This window comes from Anolis sagrei, chromosome 4 (assembly GCF_037176765.1).
Source record: "Anolis sagrei isolate rAnoSag1 chromosome 4, rAnoSag1.mat, whole genome shotgun sequence".
NCBI lineage: Eukaryota > Metazoa > Chordata > Lepidosauria > Squamata > Dactyloidae > Anolis > Anolis sagrei.
In genome coordinates this window covers 46,645,210-46,664,115 of record NC_090024.1, presented here as the reverse complement: position 1 = coordinate 46,664,115, position 18,906 = coordinate 46,645,210, and the positions used below count along the sequence as shown (strand labels likewise).

Below are 18,906 nucleotides of genomic sequence, written 5' to 3'. Positions count from 1 at the left end.
GTGCCACATGCATCAGCTCCACTTCTGAATATGTACTTACCAAAAATATTCACTTGGTTTCTTGGGGTACCTTGGAATGACACCAATATGATTTCAGTCTTTCAATAAGGACACTTAAAGGGTAAAAGAGTCCACTGTAGGATCTAATCAATTGCTAACCAACCCATGGAATAATGAAACCTCACACAAAAGATGGACTGAAAATATGGGTGGCTTTATATAAACTATCACCAATTTAGTTTTTCTTTGAGATGTGAAACAAATAGAGGAGAAGAGAGCAACCTAGTGCAGGAGCAGATGATGCACTTGGTATCTGCAAGATCTCCACCTCAACTTCCCTGGGCAAAATCACATGAGCTCTTGAAAGAAACACTTTTCAAGCTCTGGATTACTGACAGTTGGCTATCTTCTGGAAGGCCAACTCAAGGGTCCCTAACCTCAAGTCTCATGACCTTTGTGATGTGAAAAATTTGAGGCCATGCCAAACGGTGGTTTCTTTCACCACTCATTTGGTCAAGAGAGATCTGAGGGCAGTGCAGCCTTAAATAGGATCTGCTCCACCCACCCTATCTCTAAATGCCAGGATATGGCACCAGGACATTGCTTTTCCATTGTCTCCTCTCATTGAAGGGCAGCAAATTATCTCCCCCCCCCCCCCTCACCACACTGCTTCATATGTCCATGGCCAGTTATCAGGCACTGAAGCAACTTTAGAACTGCCCACTTTCACTTTCGAGTTTTTATGGTGAAGTTTCTCCTATTGAAAAAAACACCCACCTTTGTCTAATTCCTCTGGTTATTTCACTATTTTTCTACTTTTCTAATTTTTTTTGTAAATCAGCAAATTAACTTCCTGATTCAACAGTGTAGAACTCTACAGCTTACAGGTGAACTTTCAGGATAGATATTTTTAATATGCCATTTCTATATTCAGTCATGGGCTTATTCTTTTCCACAGCAGCAACTTTTTTTGGGACAGGGGTGCATTTTATTATTATAATAGATCCTCCACTCTCTTTGATGCTAGGGGTGCAAAACTCCAACAAAAAAGAGAACACTTCTCTAAGAACCCTCCAGCATGAGTCTAGGGAGAACTTCCCATGGAAGTTGACCATGGAGTCATCTGGGATAATCTAGAAATTCTTATGAGAGAACATGCATGCAGTTATTGCACTGGTTAGTAGAAAGTGTATGTGATATGGAACATATTTCCTTACAAAGACCTTGGTATGAAAGAAGCTGGATAGAGGGGAATAGCATCAATAGTTTTAGGAGGTGATGCCATTGGGGCATGTTAAAAGCAAAAAGCCTTGAGAGCAGGTAGCTGATGGAATGGACTTGCATATTGGAGCATCAATCTAGGCCACATCTCTTGTGGCCATGGCAGCATATAATGCTCTTTCCCTCCCTCCTGCTCCTCCTTTTCAGAGACATTGTTCTACCCGTCATCAAATGGAGAATAGTTCATAGCAAAGACATTAATATGTTTTATATAGGTATTTCAGAGGGGGAGAGCAGCCCAGTGGAAGTTAAGCCCAGTGCAATTTCTTCTCAAGAGACTTTGGTCTATCTATGCTGTTTGAGGCAGATCCATTTTGTGATGTAGAGTGATTTAGTTAGAATATATGTCTTAAATGTATGCCCTGTCTTTCTATCCAATGATGACACTTTAGGCAGCTGGTAGTTTGATTCTTTAGGGCAGAGTATAGCAAATAAAAGTTACCATGATTCTCACGTTGCATTGCAACAACCCTGGGGCTACAAAAGCCCATATTTTGTTTTTAAAATTCTGGCATCCTTTACAAGAAAGCAGCCCATCCTTGTCTTGGCCTGCCACATTCTTAAGAATTTCTGCTCCAGTTGTCTTCCTTTCACCTCACTTCTGAACAGCCCATTATCTTTATGGATTGTGGATGCTGGAGAGAACTGTATAGTCCCAAAGCAACCAAGCATATCAAGCTTTCTTTTATTTATTTATTTGGATTTGGATGATTTTCAGCTACTGAGAAATGTAAGAGTGCACAACGTTCTGTCAGTCAGAGTTAATTACTGTAATGCTTCCTTGGCAGGTCCTTCTTAAAATATGTTGTCTCTCATCCAGAATGATGTTGATTGTTACCTACATAGGACTTCATCAGCACTCTGCTCCCATTTTATGCAAATTGTGCACTTATAATTTTAGAGGGGCATAAAACAAACTAATTTTAGAACAATCCAGCACACTAAAAGACAGAATTTCTGCACCTCTCTGACAGTGGTCAAAATTATTCACTTTCCATACCATCATTTTGTTATGTGTTTAGATACTTGCATATTGAACCCTCAGCACCACCTTCCTGGTTTACCAAAGTAAATTGGATCAGACTGAGGAGAATTTGATTTGCTATCTTGTCTCCCCCATCCAACCCCCACTTTGAAATTCATTTATTTATATTCAAAGGTCCCCCCCTCAATGCTTATCTCATAAAAATAATTAAACAACAATTAAATGAACTGCCATTAGTTGCAGGAAAACACTATGACTCTTAGCAATTTAGAAAATGTGGAAAATAGTCATCACTGCTTAAATTCTAGTGGTATAGACATCACACTGCCACAGCACAGTTCATAGCAGCACTAGCCAAGATTTTTCTGTCTGGATATGTCCAAAGAATCTTTCAGTAGGATGTAAAAGTATGTACTGTTCAGTGAGGGTTCATTTTCAGAGCTAACTTTAAAGGAGGCTGTCGGTAATACATCAAAACCAGGGGTTTCTGAAAGGAACTGTTTACATGATGAATTCCATGTATGCCACAGTGCCGATAGCATGTCCAGTGTTCTCATATATTTGTTCAATTGCATTTATTTTCTCTGCCCTGTGCTGTGCTTTTTTTTTTTTTGTAGGAATGCAATGCATGCACAGACAGTTCAGTGGATCCTTACTATGAATGTCAGTGGTATGAGTATGTCTTTAACCTCATCCAGTCCTACTCCTTCACTTGGCACAGATCTCATGCATATGCAAAGGCAGAAGAAAGAAACAACACTTTATGTCAAACCGCTTAAGAACTGTGTGTCAAAATGTACATTTTGCTACGTTTGTATAACAGCTCTCATAGTATTAAACAGCTGGATGGAGAACCGTGGAAGAACACATACCTGGATGGCCAACAGTGCCAAGTTCAACCCTTTATTGTTCAATTGCAGGAGATGGGGAAACTGTCTATTAGAAACTACTTGGGTCAGATACTGGGCTAGATGGATATAATCTGACTGACTTATTGTGTTTTTACTCACTTCTATGTTTATATGTTATAGCTCAGGATTGTGTGTGGTCTCAGCTTTTACTTGGTATATAAACAAAAAGGAAAAATCACATTGCAGTGGATAAATCTTTGAGTGACAAAGAAATGGAGAACTCAGTACAACAATTCTACTGGGGGGAAATAGTACTTTTATTATAATAGATATATATGACTGCAGTGAAACTGTACCCTAGGGAGAGCATTTGCAGGCTTAATCTTTGGTATTCACTTGTTTGTTGGCTGAAGTAACACATCAGACTTCTGACAAGAGCTCCTTGAAGTTTCTTGACTTCCTCTTCTAATTGCCTTTACAGCCCATGGGGATGTAGATAACTTCTTAACTGAAGAACTTTAGAACAGGAAAACTATATTTGGCATCAGTGTCAGGTTCTGAACCTAGCCACATTCACTAATCAATATTTCTTTCCTCTTTCTAACATTTCAGGAAACCCTCACGACTTGGCATCTAAACTAGAGGTCACCATTTGTTTTGAATCTGAACTGGGAAATCAAATGCCATGTAAGCCTCAAGTACAGATGATAGAATGCATTTTTAAATTCTTTTGCAAAATGACTATAACACACCTTTTCATTTTTGTTTTCAGCTTGATCAAAATCTTCTCCTCAGTGGATTACGAATATTCTCATGATGCCAACATCTTACAGTGCATTACAAGCATATTTTATCTCCCCATTAACCAGGTTTGCAAAAAGAGTTTTCACAAAACCATCCACCTTGCCATTGCTATTCCCTCTATGTTATTTTATTTTCACATCATTTGGGAGGAGAAAATATCCAGCAGTTTGTCTTGAGTAAAAAGTTTTTCTTTTCTTTTTTCCATTGGCGAAACTCATGATAATAATTCTTCTGCACCTGCCTAATGGGGCTGAAGTAATTCAATTGTCATATTGGTGTAGATTGTTGCTTTGTGTAATGTATCACCCCTGCTGTTTCTCTTTTTAAAAAAATTCTATACTCTTCCATTATTCAGCAAGGCCTAATGATTGCTCCAGCATTTGCACAGGCTGCACTATTTTGATTTTAATTGACTTCAGTCTTTTAATTAAATACACTTGGTTTTTAACGATGTTGTTGACATGCATGGTTTTGTCTTTATCAGTATGGTTGTTCCGTACATTTGCTTTCAACTGTCTATGGACATTTTGTTAGGTTCATTTTAAAGAACTGAGAGAGTTACACATTATATGAACTTTGCATTTATAAAAGGTTTGTACAAGTTGTTGATTCCATTGAATGTGCAGATTTTGGGGGCTTTTGATTTAAGGACAGATAGAATCTGTGATATATTCATTTATATGCACAGTTTCCATTATTATTTATCATTTTGTCTGAGTGTTACTATGCTCAGAAGTTGTAATATAGTAAGCATATATATGACCATATTGTAATCATACACATATGAAAATTCACCTTTCACCATCTTACAACAAATTCTTAAAATTTATAAAAGATAAAATTGTTTTATAGACTAGGATATACACACATCATTTTATACTGTTACTTTCAAATAAGTAAATAATAATAAAACTTTGTTTCTAGACCGCCCTCTCTCTGCCTTACAGGGCAGTTGTAAATGTAACTATAAAAAGTGAAGGCCAATACCTTACCTATGAATAAAATATTGCTATGTTTTTGTATATGCAAGCATGTTCAACACATACAGCAATGGTTTACATGAATGCAGTGGTGCATGCCATGTTTTTTTTTTGTGTCTATTTTGCTAAACAAATTTTAAGGTAGGAAGAACTGAACATTTTGTTTCCTTTCTAAATATAATGACATAATCATATAATAATAATCACTGATATTTGTATATTTCCTCATATTCCTGATTAGGAGGAAAAAACCTTGAGATTTCCCCACCCCCACCCCCACCCCAAGATTGACAGATTCAGTGATCCAGGTTCAGAGTTCTGAGAGCCAATGCTCAAAAGTCTGACTTCAAATCTCTGTTTGGCAAGAAAGGACTTGTAAAACTACAACTCCCATGATTTCATAGCATTGAGGCATGGCAGTTAAAATTGTTTCAAGCTGCATTAATTCTGCAGGGTAAATTCTTTGTCAATAACGGAGGAAGGCTTCACTAGGTAGTAATGTTCTCTCACTTGATCCTACCTGGTCTTTGAGAGCTACGGGGAATGCCTTTCTCTTAGAGTGCATCTACACAGCAGAATTAATCCATTTTGGCAACACTTCAACTACCATGGCTCAATTTTACAAAATCCTGGGAGTTTGGTGAGGAAACAGCAAAATGGCAACTCCCAGGATTCCATAGCATTGAGCCATGGCAGTTCAAGTAGTGTCAAACTGCATTAATTTTGTAGTGCAGATGCACCCTAGGTACCTGATATCCTTAGAAACATGTTGGGGGAGTGGTATTACTTTCTTGGTGGCACATTCTGGAACTCCCTTTTTCTGATTGCTTCATCACACTAGATAATGAATCCACTTGAAATCTGGTTTTTGCCTCCTGGAGAATTTTGGGGTTTGTAGTTTAGTGAGGCTGTTAAAATCTCCTCCCTAATATACAAACCCCAGAATTTTGCAGGAAGAAGCAACCAGATTTTAAGTGGATTCATTCTCTAGTGTGATTAAATCCTGATTCTTTCATCAACAAAGACTATTTTATTCAGGCAACTTTTCTGCAGTAGATCAGTTGCTGATGAAAGAACATCTTAACATATGGGTGCTCTCCCCTTCCTTATTAATATGTTTAAAATTGTCTTGTTGTTGCTTTTAATTATATATTTTAATCTATGAGTACTTTAATTCTTGAATTTGTCTATGTTTTTTTAAATGTTCAGCTTTGTGTTGTGTTCCTTTTTTGATAGTTTGACAAAATTTAGGAAAGTTTTTTTTTTAAAAAATCTGAATGCAGGAGAATGTGAAACTGGTGTATTTATGACTTCTGTTTGTGGAGAAATTGCCAGTCAGCAGTTTCTGTCCTAATTGTGTATGTAGGATGCAGTCTTAGGAAGAGGAATCTAACAATAACAAATGTAAATAACAAAATGGCTGATGGAAAAGATTTCAAGTTTCTTAAAATACATGCAATAGTTTTCAGTACCTATTGTAGTTTTGTGTAATTTTGCTACTGAATGACCAACATTGTTCTTATATGTCCAAGCACTCTCAGTGAAAAGGCAGAGATATTTCACAGTCAACGGCAGAAATCATGTGGTTTCTCATTCTCATGCCAGATAATACAATAAGAGAGGTTTACATGGATAGTATACAAAGATGTAGGAATACAGACACAATTATCTCATGCTTTTCCATATTAGAAAACAAAGAGCACGGCATCTCCAGGAGAATGCAAAAAGCTTTCATTCAGCAGCTACTAAAGGAAAATCTAAACTTGGCTAGTCAGGTGAATCATGGGCATCAATGAGCTCTGATCTATGCACATTTAGAAAATGCTCATAGTCTGTCAAGAGCAAGTGCTTGGATTTCAGCTATTAAAGGCCAGGTCTCCCAGGAAACCCAATGTACTGGGATGGCTATTCAAAGTACTGGGATAGATATCTTTTAATAAACAGAACTAGACTATCAGAAATGCTATTAATACTTCTTGTGTGATTGGTTTGTAGATGCAGTTGCCTTTCCTGTTCTCCACAGGAGACTAAACTGTCATTCGCCTCAGTTTATCACTTGAGGAGCCAACTATGAGACACTTAACTGTCTTTTGCAAGAAGTGTGGCTCCAATGCCTAGGAGATTCAGGACCATTGGGAAAAGAATGTTTGTGGCACATGGCCAGAGTGTTCAATAACTGTGAACAATCAAGCTAATTTCATCTGCACAAAAGGAATGAATCTATAACAAGAAGGCCTGGGCAGGAACTGGCAGCTAGCCAGCCAAACGCGGAAACAGGATGAATCGTTCTGGACTTCAAGGGCTGGGATGTGGCAAGGCATTCAGGGTAAAGAGAAAGAATGCTTGATTGACAAAATAAATATTTACCAGCCCTTAAGACATCTAAGATTCAAACCAAATAACCTATAGAGAAATGCTGCTTGTCATCTTATTCCTGCATGGAAAGTGCAAAAACATTAGGAGAGCTGTTTGCCTGGATGAGTACACATTTTTCTGTCTGTTACATCAATTTATCCATTCATCTAGGAGCTCCCGGTGGTGCAGTGCCAGCAGGACTGAAGACAACAGGTCACAGGTTCGGATCTGGGGAGAGCGTGGATGAGCTCTCTCTATCAGCTCCAGCTACCCATGCGAGGACATGAGAGAAGCCTCCCACAAGGATGGTAACATATCAAAAACATTCAAGCATCCCCTGGGCAAGGTTCCTGCAGATGGCCAATTCTCTCATACGAGAAGCAACTTGCAGTTTCTCAAGTCACTCCTGACATGACAAAAAAATTAAATTCATCTGTTTTGATGCTACCCCAGTGATATTAGGGTGCATAGACTATTATTTCATTCTGTAATAAGCAAACTCTTGTTTAGAAGGTACTAAAGAATCAGAGAATTTTATAAAGTCTTACTCAAGAAATGTTCAGGGCAGGCTGGGGGGATGATGAGCTCTGTATATCTTGTCTCCAATAAACTAGTCAGTTTGAGTATATTGAAGACTGCCATAGCTCACATAAAATCTCTACTAACTTGTCTTTTTTTTTTTAGCTTTTACTTTTTGGTCCACAAATAAAAGGACTTACTACCTTCAACCTTGGACCTCACCTACACTGTCATGTCACGCAGTTTCAAACTGCATGATATGGTCAGTGTAGGCTCATATAAAGTAATTCAATGCATTCACATCTAGCCCCAGCAGACAAAAGTCCTTTGTCTCACCCTGGTCATTCCACAGATATATAAACCCATTTTTCCTATTTCCAACAGACCTCACTACCTCTGAGGATGCTTGCCATAGATGCAGGCGAAATGTCAGGAGAAAAATTGCCTCCAGAACATGGCCATATAGCCCGGAAAAACCTACAACAACCCAGTGATTCCGGCCATGAAAGCCTTCGACAATACATTAATTCAATGCAGTTAAACAGCATTAGCTGACTCTGCACTTACCATATTATGCAATTTAAAACTGGATAGCAAAATGTCTTTCCTGATTTGGATCTGCCAGATTAGCTGATTTCAGATCATAGATATCTCCCTGTTCTGCCCCTCACATAGATATAAGGCATTCACACAATACAGTTCTATCACTATGATTCCAATTTAACTACTATGGTAACATTCTATGGAATTGGGGGGTTTGCCCATTGGGAAGGAATTACAACACCATGTTTTTTGCCTAAATTGTTGATCCCGGAATTTCATAGAATGGAACCATTGTAATTAAAGTGGAATAATAGTGCTATAATTCTGTAGTGTGAAAGGTCCCCTGGTGAGGAAAAATACCTTTAGGAGACTACTCAAAAGCAGACTATGGAGAACTGTGATGGCTGTGCATGCTGACTGGTTACAGCATAATAACAGAAGTCATGGGCATAAAATGGAATGGAGAGAATGATGGGGATCTTATGACCTCATCACATTTACCTTTGGAAGTGTCATATAATAATATCATCATCATCATCATCATCATCATCTTTTTTTATACCCCGCCACCATCTCCCCAGTGGGGACTCAGAGCGGCTTACATGGGGTCAAACCCGGACAACATATTACATATAACGATAACAATGGGCGGGCCACATGTACATGATAAAACAGTTAAAAGACTGTAATGAAATAAAATAGGGGCAGGACATTTACGGGGAACTCATAAAACACATAGAGTTGTGAGGCTAAACTTCCCATTTGGGGGGTGCGAACTCCAGTAGCAGAAAAATGTTGAGGGGTGCAAAATGTCATGGTATGCACCTACTCGCCAAAGACACAGCGGAAGAGCCAGGTTTTAAGGTTCTTTTTAAACATTTCTAGTGAAGGGGCTTTCCTGATCTCTCCAGGTAAAGACTTCCAAAGTCGGGGAGCCACAGAGGAGAAGGCTCTCTCTTTTGTCATATGATGCTTCCACTCTAGCTGGATGATGGATAGGCCGGCCACCCACCACACGATGTAAGGGAACTTCCTGTGGAGGCCTGTCCTCCAACTGGAGGGAAAATCATGCAACACATTTCTCTCAACACTGGAGGCTACCTATGTTGTGCTGGCTCCAAAGGAGTCAACACGGGGCCTCGCTAGGAGGGTGACGCTACTCCCACGTGGGAGGAAATCCATCATCAAGAGGGAGCAGTGTGTGGGGGGTGGGGGGTGGATTTGCCCCAGCTGCCCCTCATTTTGGTAGCAAAGCCAGAGGAACAGGGTACTATGCCTGGCTAATAGGATACGGTCCTTAGACTTATCCACTCCTTACTTTGGTACTTGCTGTGGGTCCTTCTTGCTGTTGTGTACCTTCAAGTTGTTTGTGTAATGTAACAACTGTAAAGTGACCCTATCATGGATTCTTTTTGCAATATTTGTTCAGAGGGAGTTAGCCTTTGCCTTCCTCTAAGGTTGAGAGAATGTGATTTACCTGGGATTGCCTTACCTGTACACACATTTTTAAACTGTCATTATTTTGAGATCTTTCCCAAAGTGCATTAACTTAAGCTACCAGATAAATTGTTATCTTGAATAGTGTTGTTTACATGAAGTTTAAAACTGCATGGGACAAAATTATAATTAAGTTACGGTATTTTCCTTTGCTTTTGTTTAATTTTTCTCAATGTAATCAGGGAGGCACATGACAAATTGTTCAGAGTGATTAATGTTGATGGATTTTTGTTGGCACTTGAGAAATCTTTTATTATATTATCTGATTAGTGATTTAGTTTTTTAAAAATACAGTTTTTGACTTGGAACCTCAGTTACAAATTTGAATGTTTTATCTATGTATAATATTTAGTGCAATATACCATATTTCTGTTAATACAAATTGATCAACAGTTGATTTTAAATTTAAAATTCTGCTGGAAATTCATGACATTCCCATTTGAAAAGTTAAAACAACATCAACAGGAAATAAGAATTTACATGTTCAAGCAATTTTTATCCTTCATATAGTAACAGAAAACCCATCAATTATAGACTATGTGATTTTGTACTTTAAGTTTATAAGAAAATGCTTGCTTTTTTTGTAAACAAACACATTTTTCCTATCTATTAATGCTGATACAAATATCCAAAGGGAAGACAGAGGTAAAAGTTCAAATATGGCTGAGGAAAAATGCAAGCAGAAATAGAATGCAACTATCTGGGAGTAGTCTGAGAGATGCAGACCCAAAAAGTGACACTCCAAGTTAGTGGAATGGCTAAAACAGGCTGAATATCCTTTATGTGAAATGCTTGGGACCAGAAGTGTTTCGAATTTAAGATTTTTTTTAGATTTTGAAATAACCGTATTTGCACATATGTACATAATGAGATATCTCGGGATTAGGACCAAAGTCTAAACATGAAATTCATTGATATTTCATATATACCTTAATTACATAGCCAAAAGATAATTTTATACAATCTTTTTAGTAATGAAAATAAGTTAGTTTAAACTGACGCATTGGAAAACAAAGGTGTCACCATCTCAGCTATCTATGGAGATCATTTGGAATTCTTAATTATTTCAAAATTCCAAATAAAGGATGCTCAACCTGTATGATCTAGTGAAGTATAACATCATTTTAGATTTACATTTTCTTGATTTTTGTAGGGCATATTTCTTCAGCCTGGTGCTCTCCAGCAAACATGTTTATAAGGTTACAAGAGTTACATTCTCCCAGTCCTGCAATACAATAGGAACTATTTTGGGGCTGTAGCTGCATCTAGTTACTTAAAAAAAAACTAACTCTCAAGTTATAGTCAGGATTGTCCTTTTGTTTTTGTTTTTTTTAAGTGGTGATAAAATAATTCCTTAAATGTCTCTATCATCCTTACCTGATAAAACTCAGTTGTCCCTTAATTGATCTCTTTTCCCACCGGAACTAAAGGAAAATTTCCATATTTACAGGAGCCAATGCACAAGAAAAAACTCTACATCAGGGTCACGGAAATTTATTGATATTAGGGCATTTGTGTTGCATTTGAACATCTTAATATTGCTATTAAGATGTTCAAAAGACATTTGCAATATTTATAAGAATGTATTAGGAATATTTGCAAATACTAGGTGGTTCTTTACTTTCCAGTCTGATTCCATATGAAGCATAGCTTGGTTTATAGACAGCAAATGTTCCCTATTTGTTTCCTTTGCCCATCAGGTAATTTGTTTCTGAACACTGCTTTTCACCCCATTGACAGACTACATGCCATAACTAGGAAAGATGGACCCAGTTGTAAGTAATTAAGTCTACAGAAGCAGCACTACTTATTTTTCATTGTAGCGGGTAATCAGAATGCTGTTGACTCAGGTGTAAAATGTAGAAATTAATGATCCTATATATTACAGATTAGAGTTTTTGTTTTGAACACTAAAAGTAGGAAACCCAATACTGAAAAACTGACAAGCTTCTATAGAAGAAAATTAAGGAAGAGGATATTATTTGACAACAAAATGTGTTAACTAGTACATAGTTAAATAATAGTTCCTGAAAAAGAGTAAATTTAACAAAATTCCACCTAAACTTTTTTCAATCTTACAATTAGGGAAACATGCATGTCAGTTAGAGATATAATCCTTTCCTTGATTTGTTCTTAAAGGAAACAATCAATAATTTGAGATTTTTTTATCTCAGTATGAGAAAGCCCCTGAAAAATGTAGTTTTCAAAGACTATTTGCATTTGGAATTTATTCTGTGCAAAATGTGATTGTGGGTTGTTTACTTGGAAAAGCTTACACATCCAAAACTTAGGCAAACTTTTACCACCCTTTGTCTTCCAACTATGCCTACAGCTGTGAATAGAACTTCTATTTGGGGATTTTTCCCCAGCCCAGTACAGAGATTTACTTACTAGAAGTATCAGTCAGTCCTCCTTCTTGCAGATTCAACAATTTATTAGAATTCTGGCTGATTGCTGCTATGGAGGGACAAATCTCCCCGCTATCCTGATTAGGTCTTTCTCATGCTGAGCAGAATTCTGGGAAATGTAGTTTAGGGCAGGGCCTTTTGAATTATCTGGCATAGGGCTCCTCGCCTTCCCAAACTACATTTTCCAGAATTCTGTGCTTTCTCAGTCTCTTTCCCAGTGAACTCTGCTTTTTCTCTGCTGCTTTCCTCTCCTAATGGTGAGAGGCCATTAATTTAATGAGGAAAGACAGCCTTTTTGGCTTTGTTTTGCTTTTTTGCACTGAAAATGAAACTGACTTTGGGAGGTTTCCGAGATTTACAAAATAAAAAGGAAAAGGTTTTGGGTAAGTTTCGATTCTTAAGTTTTTGGTGCGGGCCATGCCCATGCGTTGGATATTGGATCACAAGGATGATAAAAACATAAAAAAATCATCCAGGCATCCCCTGGGCAATGTCCTTGCAAACAGCCAATTCTCTCACATCAGGAGCGACTTGCAGTTTCTCAAGTCACTCCTGACACGAAAAAAAAAACTTGCTAAGCAGCAGGCCTTGCATTAAATGTACTGAATATTGCACGAAACTTATGACCCATGTATAAGAAAAGAGGAATTTAACAACTTGTACTACTGCTTTGCTCTCGCTACTAACAATAATGCTAATATGAGCAAAACTAGCCTTCAGAAGTTAACTAAAGGAAGTCTTCTGAAAAGGATTTGCATCCTCTCTTCTTATGATTCAGCTGCCTGAATTGGAATTCACTAATAGTGTTGGAAGAGACTACAAGTCCAACCTTCTGCTATTTACACAATATATACACTCCCGTGTCTGTTCAATCCCAGGAGACCCCAAGGCAGTATATTCTACCATCATGAATCTCTGCATTGAATGCCTTTTCCTGTATTCGTTGTTCCATCTTCTAGTTTCTGGAGCAGCAGAAACCAAGATTGCTCCTTCCTCAATATGACATCCTTTCATATATTTAAACTTGCTGTGATGTCACATAGACTATACATACCTTACCTAGCTCCCGAAACCACTCCTTGTAAGATATGGTTCCAAGACATTCCATCATTTTGGTTGCTCTCCTCTGGATGCATTCCAGCTTGTGAAAACTCTAATTTGTAAGGATCTGATCTCAAAGAATGCATCACCCCTCTACTGAGACAACTCAACTGGTTGCCAATTTGTTTCCAGGCCCAATTTCAGCTGCTGATTTTAACCTATAAAACCCTACATGGATTTGGTGGTGGCCCCTAAGCTATGGCACACACTGCCTGAAGTATTAAGATTGGCGTCTTCTGTAATGTCATTCCAGAAGCTGCGAAGACGTTCCTTTTCAAGAAAGCATTTTTGGTTTTTGTCTTGGTTTTAGTGTTCAAATGGTTTTAATTGTGTTTCCCATTTCAAACATTTGTGTTTTAATGGGTTGTTTTAACTTTTGCATTGCATGTTTTTATTTTGTTGTAATCACCTTAGGTCTGTGCTCAGAGAAAGGCAGGATATAAATTTCTCAAATAAAAATAAATAAATAAATAAACCAAAATAGTAACTTTTTCAAGTTCTGTGTTATTTTATGTGCACTTTTTGTTCCTAACATACAATAAACACTGAGGCTTATTCAGTTCCCAGAAACCCTCACTGCTGACTATACTGCTAGCCATGGCTTCTTAAAGTCTAATGACATCTGGAAGCAAAGACCCCAAGTCAGAAACATTGCTAAACTTGTCCTGAAGCCTGCTTGACCCACCTTTTTACATAGTAATTTGTATGTTGGAAATGAATAAGTATGTTTCACTGCAGACAAATGACCAGCAGATTCCTTCTAGGAAGTATTTTTTATCATAAGATGAATAACTATATCAGTGAGACCAAGCATTTTACCATGTGGTTTATTTAGTATTCTAAGATACTTAATGGCTGGAGGAGGAAGAGAATAGAGAGATTATTTAACAAACACAACTTTGTGAGTATCACATTTAGGGATGAAACTGGACACAAAATTCTTGATTCCTCTCCATTTTCTCAGTGAGCTAGATAAAGATCCAGTGGTCATTTTGCATGCTGCAAAGTGTCACTATAATTTAGGAATGCAGTAAAAGCAAGCAGGCCTTTTGTCCATTTCATTCTCACACTTAATTTACAGTTGCTTTTCTGGACCTATTTCTTTTTTTGGTTTGTTTCCCTTCTCTTTCATTTGGTTCAAACATTGCTTTCCTATGAATCTGTCACCTGTTCCCGTTCCAATCAATAGTACATGAGTATACTTGCTACAAGATTAATTTATCTGTTCTTTTGCACTAGGGTCGTGGTGTAAAGGCCACTAACTCAGTAGGCAGGATCCCACAATAAATTGCATCAAGATAGCAGGAATCATCCACAAAGGCTTGCTTCATGTTCAGGGCCAATAGCGATAGCATCCATTTAATTTAATGAACAGTGGGAGAAGGACTTGCATTATATCATTCCTTTGTTTTCCTGTCTAGAAAATCTTCCAATTGTAGCTGAGCATAGGTGGATGATATATATCAGTCTGTTTAGCATTGCCATAACCCATTTGTGGTGGAAACAGTGGAGTACAAAAGAAAGGAAAAAAGAGGAATAGGCTTGAAAGAGGATTGTATCTTTTATCTTATATCTTTTTGTTTTAATTTGTTCCTCTATGAATTACTTGAAAGACACTTTGCCCAAAACAGAAATAATGGGAGGAGGGGGAGTGAGGTGGAGGATTACAGTTGATAACATGTATTCTATTTGATATTTACAAAATGGGAAAGTTTTCCTAGCATTTGGGAAAAATTGGGAAACCCAGAGACATTTTAATCAATTAAGATAAATGTTTTGAGAACATAACATATTGAATAAGAATTATATTCAATGATCACTTCATATAAGTAGAAAATCCTGCTGCCTACTTAAGGCAAAACTACAATTACCATATTGCCCAGTGAACTGAATTTACCCAGATTCCAGGCATGTCACCAGGGGCTTATTGAATGCAATGGAAAAAATCTATTTGGCACTACATTTTTTTCAGTTTGTAGTGAATCTTTTATGATGAGATCTCCATAAACGACCAATATCCATTTCCCCCATTGCTGTTAGGGGATAATCCACATTTACAATACTTTGCATTATTCTCAGCTATATGCACATGGACACTCAGCTCCCCCCACCGCAATCCTGCATATGAGTAAATATGTTTTCTGTTAAAATACTGGTATGATAGGGTGTTTCCACACAGGCCAAAGCAGGTTTTAGTCCACATTTCTGCCCCCACAACCCACCCAAAATTTGGACTTTCCTGGGGAAGGTAGCTACATGTCATTTGATTACTATTGGGATGGCATGCAGCTACCCTGAAGCCCCATAAATCAACCCTTAAAAGTAAAGAAAAGGGTTAGGGTTAGGTTACCTAACCACCATTAAAGTCCTTTTTTGTGTCCTCCTGGTGCAGGGAAATGATGTGCCAGAAGACAGGGGTCGAGGAGGAAAATAGCTCTTCGCTCCCCCTCTCCCGTCTCCTGGTGCATCATTTCCTTGCACCAGGAGGATACAAGGAGGACCTTAATGGTGGCTAGGTAAGTTTTCTTTACTTCTCTTTACTTTTAAGGAGCCCAAAAGGTTCGTGATGGCAAATTGGGTAGTCCTGGGACTAAGTCCCCACCAACCCAATACCCTATTAGACCTGGGACTTTCAGGTAGGCCCAGATCTAATGGGATATTTATTAACTTGGAATAACTGAAGTTATTCTGAATTGATTTGTTTTTACTGAGAGCATTGTTTGGACACCCCTGGTTAAAACCCAGACAGGTCCCGGGACACGGGCCTGTCTAGATGGCTCTTTAGTTTCCACATGCATAAACTTTCTTTAAAAAATAAAATAAAATTCCACCCAAGAAAGAACTACTTCTTGGCTGGAATTCTCATCTCCCCCAAACAAGTTACATCCAGCACTGATTCCTTCTCCAACAGCACAGTGAAGTGATACTACATCGTGAACATACTACATCATGGACATCATGCATCAGAATCAGAGTGCCTATGAAGTATGACTTTTTTAGTCTGTGTAGACAAGCTTCTGATAGCATTAGCTGGGTCAGATCTCAAGTTGACTTTCAACTGTCAGTCTCTTGGGTTTTCTCTACAGAGAATGGTGCTGGGGCAGGGGACCATCTTGTTCTTCATTTAAAGCAAAATGTCCTGAATTGGAATCAGTTGATGTTAGGTTTAATGACTTTTCATTCACAGTTTAAGGTCAAATATCTATTCTTTGTATGCTGTTATGTCTAAATTTAACATGCCACCAACTGCTTGCTGTAGAATATTTCAGATGACTGTGAAGTGAAATCTCTCAGAAGGAATTCAAACATTCACACTTTACGGTATGCTTTCCTGCTGCAATAACAACTATATCAAAACCAAACCAAAATGCTCATTTGCCTTACCTGGCAATATAACATAAAGAGTTCAACTTGTTTAAAACAAGCAGAGTGCATTCATCTCAGATTGTTAGGTAATTTGACAAAGCTCACATGAATAATTCAAATGATCAAATGACAAAAATATTGTAACTTCAACCTTCATTTTTACCTGCATGTACACATAATCATCCTACATTTTAGAACATTTTTTTAAAAAAATGTTTTCTTCTATAATGTCAAAACTGGTAATAGATGGTGTTGTACACATAGTTTCTCTTCCACAGTGATCTGTTGAAGGTGAAATAAAGAGGATAATCTTTGATTTTGTTTCATTATTGTTGTGGATTGTTTCAATTTAATGTATTTCTAACTAGGACTAGGGGGAGCAGCTAGTATTTCAATAGCCTGATGGTGTAATGACTTTGTTGTGGGTACACACATAAAAGATCCCCCATTTTGGTATAACTAATATGCTCTTGTTAATTTACTTCAATGTATTAAACCTATCTCAAAGTATCAGGTGTGTGTTTGTGAATGCACACAGTTACAGAGATAGATATTATGAACAATATTTATTCCATTGTAATATAATAAATGGTGTGCGCTTACTTTATTATCAAGTTATAAAGCATTTTCAAAATTCTGGGGCCTTCAATATTGTAATACTACTCCTATATCTGTGACGTATATATACCTGTACTTCGTGTGGATACATTCAAACTGTAGATAATAATAAACTGTATTATTTCAATTGGACAAACAATGGAAGTCCCAAGAAGGAAGTGTAGCTTTCATAGGAGGTCCTAAATGAATAACTGAAACTATAGCTAAGTAAAATCATGCATGTTCTGTGGATATCAGGATTGTATTGCATAATAGCCCTTACCCTTGGAAATGCAGATGTCTCTCCCTTCATCCTCTTCCCACTAATAAGTAGTAGCAGCAGTCCTTCCGGGACTTCATAGTTGCAGAGGGGACTTTGTTTTCAGGAGCTACTTGAAAAACTCCAAGTCGCTTCTGGTATGAGAGAATTGGCCATCTACAAGGACATTGCCCAGGGGATGCCCAGATGTTTTAATATTTTACCATCCTTGTGGAAGGCTTCTCTCGTGTCCCCACATGAAGAGCAGTAGCTGACAGAGGGAGCTCATCCATGCTCTCCTCAGATTTGAACCTTCAACCTGTTGATCTGCTGACACAAAGGTTTAACACACTGCACCACCGGAGGCACAGGGGATGAGTAGGTTGGTTAGTACGGAAAGGGGTGGAAAAAGGGCACTTTGCATTCCGCCCACAGACATATACACTCTTACATGCATGAATGTCACTAAAACAATTACATACTAAGAAATCTCTTCCTAGGAGGACAGTGAACCAGCAGAGTGGTTTGCCAAAGGACCCATTCCACCACATTCTGCAAACTCACATTTGTAAACAAACAAAATATTTGTCAGAACTTCCCTCTACATTAAGGTGAATAGGGATACTTTTATGGGCATGGAGCTTGGAGTTTCTGTCTGTGCAAAGGGGCTATCTGACTATTTCTGTAATACATATACACTCTAGTAAAACAACAAGAAAAGGCATTTCTCATTTATGACTATGCATCTTAGAGCGGATAAAGAAAGACATAATTAAACGATTTTTATTTCATACATGGCTAATGAATACTGTTGGACATAGTGAAGGTTTTACAAATTTCAGATTTCACATTATCAATTAGATGTGTCCAAAGACATGTGCAGAAGATAGCAAGGTAAAATCCTGTGGTAATCTTTTTGATGTGTCTGAAAATATTTAAATACTCTAATTTTCCTTTTTTCATATTGCATGTACACTCCACAATTAAAGGCTGGCATGGAAAGGACAGGACAGGGGAACTAGAAACAGCATTCCTAACTCATAAAAATCAGGATCCCTGTTTGAATTGCTAATATTATTCACAGACTGTGACCCATTCAGCTCTTGTGCTGTATTCATAAACTGGGCATTTAAGGATTAAGTGAAGAAAGGGCTTTTCTGCATATCTTTCAGTCAAAGCCAATAAGTGCAAAGTCAGAATTTATAAACTGTCAGGAGGATCCACTGTGTCTGTGGACATGTGTACATGTACAAGGGTCATTCATAGGATTTGTCCACAATTAAGGCCAAATAATTTCCATACATAATAATCTTTACAAGCTCATAAACCATGATGCCACCCAAGATGTTAACAAGCTGGC

At 37.8% G+C, this 18,906-nt stretch overlaps 2 long non-coding RNA genes across 2 annotated transcripts in view; one reads left to right on the top strand and one right to left on the bottom strand.

Moving 5' to 3' along the window:
- LOC137096922 (uncharacterized) overlaps positions 1-4,404 on the top strand; it is a 114,629-nt gene extending 110,225 nt beyond the window's left edge. The window contains exons 3-4 of the long non-coding RNA XR_010909804.1: positions 3,730-3,804; positions 3,890-4,404. This is a non-coding gene — a long non-coding RNA (uncharacterized lncRNA). The remainder of the gene's footprint in view (positions 1-3,729; positions 3,805-3,889) is intronic.
- Positions 1-18,906, bottom strand: part of LOC132774879 (uncharacterized) — a 140,595-nt gene that overhangs the window by 99,022 nt on the left and 22,667 nt on the right. The gene's annotated exons all lie outside the window — the stretch shown is intronic.